Source organism: Cibotium barometz, chromosome 28 (assembly GCF_041138505.1).
Source record: "Cibotium barometz isolate CiBa-2024 chromosome 28, ASM4113850v1, whole genome shotgun sequence".
Classification (NCBI taxonomy): domain Eukaryota; kingdom Viridiplantae; phylum Streptophyta; class Polypodiopsida; order Cyatheales; family Cibotiaceae; genus Cibotium; species Cibotium barometz.
The window spans coordinates 10,632,213-10,640,197 of NC_141073.1; positions in this window are offsets into that span (position 1 = coordinate 10,632,213).

Here is a 7,985-nt window from a genome sequence, read left to right on the forward strand (position 1 = left end):
ACTTTAAAAAAAAGCTTATAAGCTTTTGGTTAAAAGCTTTAAAAAAATTTTATAAGGGGGGAGGGGAGGGGGGCGGGGGGGGCGCATTTCGCCCGACGCAGTTGCTTTGCTGCGCAGCCCCCCCTTTCTCTCTCTACACTCTCCTCTTCTCTCTTAGAGATGGATGATTAAAGTTTAATTAATCATAATTAAGTTTAATTATGATTAATATTTAACTAAATTATCCTATTAAAATGTGTTCACACGCTCAAGAGAGAAATAGAAGATAAAAATTCAGATTTTGGGGAAGAGAAGAACTTTACACACACGAGAGAGAACCCATGCATCAATTGACTACCCCACATTGCTTTTTAGCAAAAAAAATTGGTAGAAAATCGAAAACATACCCGCGGGAAACCCGCAAAATGCATTAAAAATACATTTTTAACCATAAAAATGCTCAAAAAATTTCTAAAGAAATAGGAAAATCCTAAAAGTTCTAGAAATTTAGGGAATTCATTCTACCAAAAATATGCATAATAAAATATGTGGTATTTGGTAAAAATTTCCATTAATGCTTATTTTAAACCATAAAAAATAGAGAAAAAATAGTATTAAACTCACAGAATTCCCCCGCAACGTTGATTCGTCCATTGAGTAGTAGTAACACGCATTCCAATCACCATATCAACAATCCGTGTGCAAAATCACCAAAATAAACTAATAAAATAATATTTTATTTAGTAAATATAAAAATTTACTTTTAAAAAAATACCAAAAATTAGAATAAGAAAGTAGAAACCACAACAATTAACTAGAGATAGCTCTGATACCACTGTTAAAACCCTAATATCTCTCTAGACAATCAACATGTATAAACATGCATAAATCAGGCATTAACTACCACCAACCACCCCCGAGCCCAAGGGTTGCACACATAAAACATAATGGAGTACCACATATCTTAACCTTGGTGTCCCATACCACCAAGAGGTATGACTCTAATACAATAGCACTTAGCTCTATAGTGAAATGGCAAGAATGTAGATACAATCCTCTACACAAGAGAACATCCCTTGAGTGTGCCCCATGCCCCTATTATATAGGAGGGCCCTCAAGTGACTCTTGACTGTCCATTTCCCGTGTGTGACCCTTGGATGCCTGACCCTAACCTTAACCCTTAAGGTTAGTCCTAACCCATGCTCCACTAGAGCTTGTTCCCATGCTCCCATGCTCACAAGCCTAATGTGGGTTATCCTCCTAGTATATGCACATATAATCTGCACATAACAGATACTGACCGATGATTCTACAATTGGCATGTTTGGTATGATACTGACCAGTGATTCTCTATAGTTGGACTACACCAGCTACTAATCCACCACTGAGCTATGGCATAATTATCTTGCCAGCTCCCTCACTTAGTGTGTTCACATTATGGATTGCATGTACATAGTACTTTAGTACTTATGTTGTATTTCACTTATCTTTTGGTAGAACCCTTTTGTTGTGAAGGAGAAGAAGAACAATTTTCAGCCTCTCATCTTGTGTGTTCTCTTCTAGGGTTTTTGTAAGTGTGTGTGTGATAACTCAAGCTGTCTTCTTCCTTGCATCTTTTAATGGTATTAGATCCTAGTTTGTGCTAAGAATCTGAGCAACAAGCAAGAGAAGCACATAAAGCGGTACAAGGGTAAGAGCTTCACCTACCCTTCCCCCTTTGTATTGGCTACTATACCCTTGTTAGGAGCTCTTCGAGAGGCACTGATAACGAACTCCAATTAAGGATCTGTCTTCGCAAGAGCAGAGCTACAGGGAATCTATATTATCCTTTGGATGCCATATTTTGGGCTGAAAATTTATTTCAAGTGTGTCTTGACCTCCATTTTTCAGTTCGTAGTAGGGCGTTCATGAGAGCACTGCAGGTAAGTTTTGATTCTCTGCAGACTTTCATTTTTGGAATTGCAAGAAGGGCAATTAGGTGTGAAAACATTGTGTGTACTGTAAAGAGGTCTTAAAATTTCCATTGGGTGTATGTATGCAAATTAAGGCTAGTTGTGACAGTTTGGGTGCAGTATAGTACCGCCTACAGAGAATACAACAGTTTGTGTTGTAGACAAGATATCGAATGATGAAATTAACTAAATTTTTGTAAAGAATCTTGACAAGAATAGATTCCATGATTGGAGGTTTAGATTAACAAATATTCTAATGGGAAAAGACTACAAGGACTACATTGAAGGTGAACATGAAGAGGCACCAGAGATACCTGAGATGAGTCAAACTGTTACAAATGTAAAAGAATACAAGGATTGGAATCAAGGAGCAAGGAAAGTCATGTATTGTCTTTCTATTAGCATACAAAACACCATGATTGGGAATATACAGGATGCCAAGTCGCCCAAGGAGGCATGGGACACCTTGGTGAAGCTGTATGAAACTAATACCAAGGCATGAAAGATTTACTTGAAGAATGAGCTTCATACTGCTGGGAGAAGAAAAAAAATATTTGTGAATGATTATGCCTTAAAGATCAAGGGCATTATGGAATCTCTTGCATTGATTGGTGTTTCTGTTGATGATGATGATAAGGTAGATGTATGTCTACGTGGTCTCAAGCCATAATACAAGGCATTCAAGAAGTCTATTCAGACTCAGGAGAACATTCCCAACTTTACAGATTTGGTGTCAATGCTAATCATTAAAGAACATTATAATCATGGAAAATTTGATTTTTATGTTTATGCATAAATAATTAATTAGGAAAAAGAGAAATTTCTAGTAATCCATTTTTATGTTAAAAGAGTAATCCCCATGACAATGTCCATGTACTACAATGAAGTAAGAGAAAACTTGGGATTCTAAAATAATGTATATTTTATTTAAAAATTAAAGAAGGATTTTAGTTAAATTTATCTCTTTGCATAGATAGATTCAAATGTTAAAAGAGGAATTCCTATGACATTTGGAATTGGAAAGATGTGATGAGATGGAAAATGATGTGATTGGGTATACATATGAATTGGATATGATGTGATTGGATGAGAGTGGGTATACATATGAATTGGATATGGATTAAGTAATGTGGACGGATGTGGAACAATGTGAAAGACGAGAGTTCATTATAGGAACTGTACTTATGACCCGTTTTTAAATGAGTGTTTTATGTCAAAAATGCTAGGGAAGCATTTTTGACCATCTTGTGAATGAGGTCGTGGTGACCTAACTGATAAAGTTGCAAAGCTGACGGAGAGTCAACGGAGGACATCTCGCATAGCAAGGTCGGCCGAGGTCTTGACCAGTCTCGGTTCGATTTGAATGGTGAGCTTCCGGTACGGTGGATGAGGGACCAAGGAAGCGGCCAATAAGTGAAGTGCTACATCACCTGCAAATGATTCTAGAGGGTGCTGACCATACGCTGCTCGGGCTCTGGGTCGTCGAAGATACCCACATGTGCGTCGTGGAAGATATTGGATCAAGGAGTAAGAGTTGTTTTTTGAAACCGGGCATAGATCTGGTTGATTGACCTTGCTAGTCCTCAACGGATGAGTCCATGGCTCTTTTATATGGATTTGTTGATTGATCAACGGCTGTGCCTCTCGATGGGAAAAAAAGCGTTGGTTTCTATGATCCAAGTACAAGTATCTTCCTTGATCTAACCAAGTGATTCACAGGTTTGGTCGGATCAGTTTGGTCAGTAATGACCTTGACTACGTTAGAGTACAAATATCCTAGAGGAATCACCCGTGCTTTCCAGTAGGGGGAAGTTTTTCCAGGTTCAGTTTTTGAAGAACCAAGGGATTAGTCTCTTGTCCGGATATCTATGGGCGAGACCCCGAGTGAGGGATCCTGCCCCGTGCAAGAAGTGCTACTTCCACTGCTAGCACCCCCAAATCCATTGTGCGGAGGGGGCAGGGATCTTTCAATCATGGCTCACATCTTGCCAAGATTGAACAACTCAAGTCAGATTTAGCTCTGAACTTTGAGATGATTGATTTAGGACTTCTCCACTACTCTCTTTGGGATGGAGGTCTATCACTCTTCAGATGGAGTGTTTCAGAGCGAGTACATATATTTGCAACAGCTCCTGGTGGAGACATTTGCGATGACCAAGTTCCATCCAATTTATTGTATGATGGATTCTAACTCTAGCTCTCCCATGATGATCCCTTTCCCCTCTTTGAGGATAGTATGCAGTACCGGAGGCTTGTTGGTTCTTTTATTTATTTCACTTACACTAGGCTGCACTTTTCTGAGAGTGTCAATGTTTTCAATCAGTTTTCTTCCACTCCTCGACATTTTCATTAGTGAGCTGCTGTGAGGGTTCTTTGATACATATCTGGTACCTTGGACTATGGTCTCTCTCTTAGAGGAGTCATTGATCTTGTTGGATACTCTAATTTTGATTAGGTTGGTGATCAGGATACTTGATGATCCACTCATGGTTATTTCTTCACTCTTGGTTTCAACTATCTTATTACCTCCTGCTGGGGATCAAAGAAGCAAAATACAGCTTTATTATCTTTTACTACTATGGCTTAGTACTATGCTTATCCAGATACCTATTGTGAGCTATTATGGTTCTTCTATATGTTGAGCAATCTTGATGTACTCTCGGATTGTCCGATCCGTATTCCCACAAACAGCTAGAGTGCTTGGGCATTGGCTCGAACTTAATCCTTCCATGGCATGACCAAACATATTAAGGTCCACTTTCACTTTGTTTGTGAGCTAGAGTATTGTCCTTCTTAGTACAACGTTGATGATCTCTTCACTAAACCTCTTTTTCAAGACATTATTGATGATCGGATCCTTACCCATATGGGAGTCGAAACCCCATGCTGGAGCTGAGAGGAGGTGTTGGACATGTCATCTCCATCTCTTTTACTCCATGTTATCCCCTTTTTATCTAGATATTTCTTTGATATTTTTAGGGACTTTCCCATATTTCTTAGGCTATTTTAGGATTTTTTATTTGTCATGGACATTTGTCCTCCAATTCTACTGCGTGAACTCTCTACATGAGATGTAAATAAGCATGGCCATTGTGCCTTCGTATTCAATGCAATAAATTTAATATTTTCAATCTCTACCTCCAATGTTGGATCTCTCTTGGTTATAAACTCTCTCTTAGGTGATCTCTATCTACTTCCGCTTCATATTCTCACACACACCTACCTAGTCCAACCAAGTTATGGCATACTTATCTTGCCAGCTCTCACCTAGTCAACATGTTCACATTATGTATTGTTTACACATAGTAATCTAGTACTTATGTTGGTGTAAAGTTATCTTGTGTAGGCCTTATTTAAGAGCAACAAGATGAAGAAGATTTTTGCTTTCCATCTTGATGTGTGTCTCATCCATAAGTGCTGAGTATAGAGGAAGAGTAAAGGGGTGTTTTGATCGCAGCATCTAAGGTGTCTTGGTTACATAAGCTACTTGGAGATTTGGGGGTTCATGTTGAGTATAGAAGAAGAGTATAGGGGTGTTGCGATGGCATCATGTAAGATAGCTTGGTTACGTAAGCTACTTGGAGATTTGGGGCTCCATCATGTGGACATGCATGTTATCGTGTATTACGACAACCTTAGTAGCATAAAGATTGTTGCGATATCGAGCTCAACTAGTGCTGTGGCAGACATTGATGACCCGCCTGGGTGATAGCTTTTGCATCTACACCACTGGCATGGTTGGTGAGATTATGGGTGATATGCGGCCAGTGGGATAACAGGTCGTGTGAGAGCCATTTTGGATTTCTAGAGACTGACATAGTTATAGCTCCAGCTCATTTAGTCGGGTTCACATTATGGACCGGCCCTTGTATGTTGTCATAGTTGAGTACTACACACACACACAAGAGAATGTGGGGGAGAGGGAGAGAGCTTCAAACCCAAGCAAGCAAACACACACACACAAGAGAGAGAAAGACACAAGAGAGAGATGGATAGCTAAATTTTCTTTTATCTTCTTCTTCCCTACTCAACCAACATAACATAAAGATAGGAGTACACACTATATGGGTTAGTTTTCAACTACTACAACATACAAGGGTCAGTTCATAATGTGAACCCGACTAAATGAGCTGGCACTATAACTATGCCAGTCTCTAATAATCCAAAATGGCTGTCATACAGCCTATCGTCCCACTAGCTGCATATCACCCATAATCTCACCAACCATGTTAGTGGTATTGTGACGTGAAAAATTGATATCTTTCATTGTCAATTTTGTGCATATTTTGATGGTTTCGCAATGGTAATAAGGTGGAAGCTTGTCCAAGAAGATTGCGGCGCCCACAATGGAATAATGGCGTGGTGATGCGGCGGCTTGGCGGCTACCCCGATAACAACATTCTATCTTCAAATATAATGGTTTTACTTGATTTAGGGTGCACACATTGTAAATGCCACAAGTATGCTTGATAAATACTTTGGTATGGTAGATAGGCTAGTGATGTGGAAAATAAAAGTGGGCCTTTATGCTCACATGGATTTTTATTGTATTATTAATATGGTATTCACCATAAGGCTACAAGTTGGGGAGTGTGGAAGGCATGTGGAGGAGTGTGTGTAGGTGCATAATTGGGAAAGATTCTTCTAGAATGCCTACATGGAAGAGGAGAATTCCGCCATGTGTAAGTGGGATCTCCACCTAGATGCCACTTAGACTTGGCTATTATCTCATCACACTCTCAAAGTCAAAAAGTCTTCAATTTTATAATCAATAGAAGACTTAGCCTAAGAGGACAATTGATGGTGACATCTACCCTTATGTCACTGAAGGGTTGAAGATTTTTATGTTGTAATTTGTAACAATGGAAGAGAGGGTGATTCTCCACCTATAAAAGGAGCCCTCCTCTCCCTTTCAAATCAAGGAATGAGCCTCCTCAATTGAGCATTTTGTGTCATTGCCATTCTCTTATCTTTCAAACCCTTATTCAAACACTCTCTTTACATGTGAATGTCTCATTTAGCATTAGCTCCTCATGCTTAACCCAATTTTGGACCTCTTTGATGATTCATGGTAAGGGGGATAAGGAGTTATTATCTTGGCGGGCCTGTGACTTCTCAAGGTAGCCCTTGTCTTATTGCCGCCCTCCTTTGGAGGTACCAATGGTTTTAGCGGTAATGAGTATGTGAAAAGACTTTGGGGACCATAGGTAAATCTTCACGATTGTCCGCTGAGCAATGTTAACCCTTACCCTCTAGCTTGAATCATGAAGGAGATGAGAGGCAAGAGGCTATGTGAAAATTGAGGTTTCATGCAAAGAGAGAGAAGTGCAGTTTTTGTGGTCCAATACCTAAATTTCAATCGGTAATTACTCATCACTCGGGTGTTGGTTTCTTAAATTGATCATATGGCTAGGAAGCTCTTTCTATGCTCTTTCCACTTATGTAACTAATTTCTTAATCCCTTACTTCATTGATGATTAGAATTTCTCCCAAAGTTGCTAATTTTTAGGCGAATTTTGGCAGTTTTATAGTCTTGTAGTAAAATGCTCATAACTTTTCGCTCGGTTGTCCGTTTTTGAAAGTTTTTATATAGGCGCGAAGCTCTCTTCAAGCTCTACGCATCTATATAATCCTCTCTTGCACAGCCTTTATGGATTTAAAACTGCAATTCTCTGTGTATCTCTATTTTTATAGAATTTTGGCAGTTTTATAGTCTTGCAGTAAAGTGCTCATAACTTTTCGCTCGGTTGCCTGTTTTTGAAAGTTTTTATATAGGCGCGAAGCTCTCTTCAAGCTCTACGCATCTATATAATCCTCTCTTGCACAGTCTTTATGGATTTAAAACTGCAATTCTCTGTGTATCTCTGTTTTTATAGCTTTTTGGCCATTCTTTCTTCTTAATCATGATTAATCTCTCCTAATCTCTTATCAAAAGGCAAACCCCATGTGTCTTATCCTCTTGTAAGTGATTGCCATATTCATTTTCTTTAATATGTTCTGTCCAAATCGCCCAATTCGAACGGATGAACCTTACCAATATTCCCCGTATGTTTC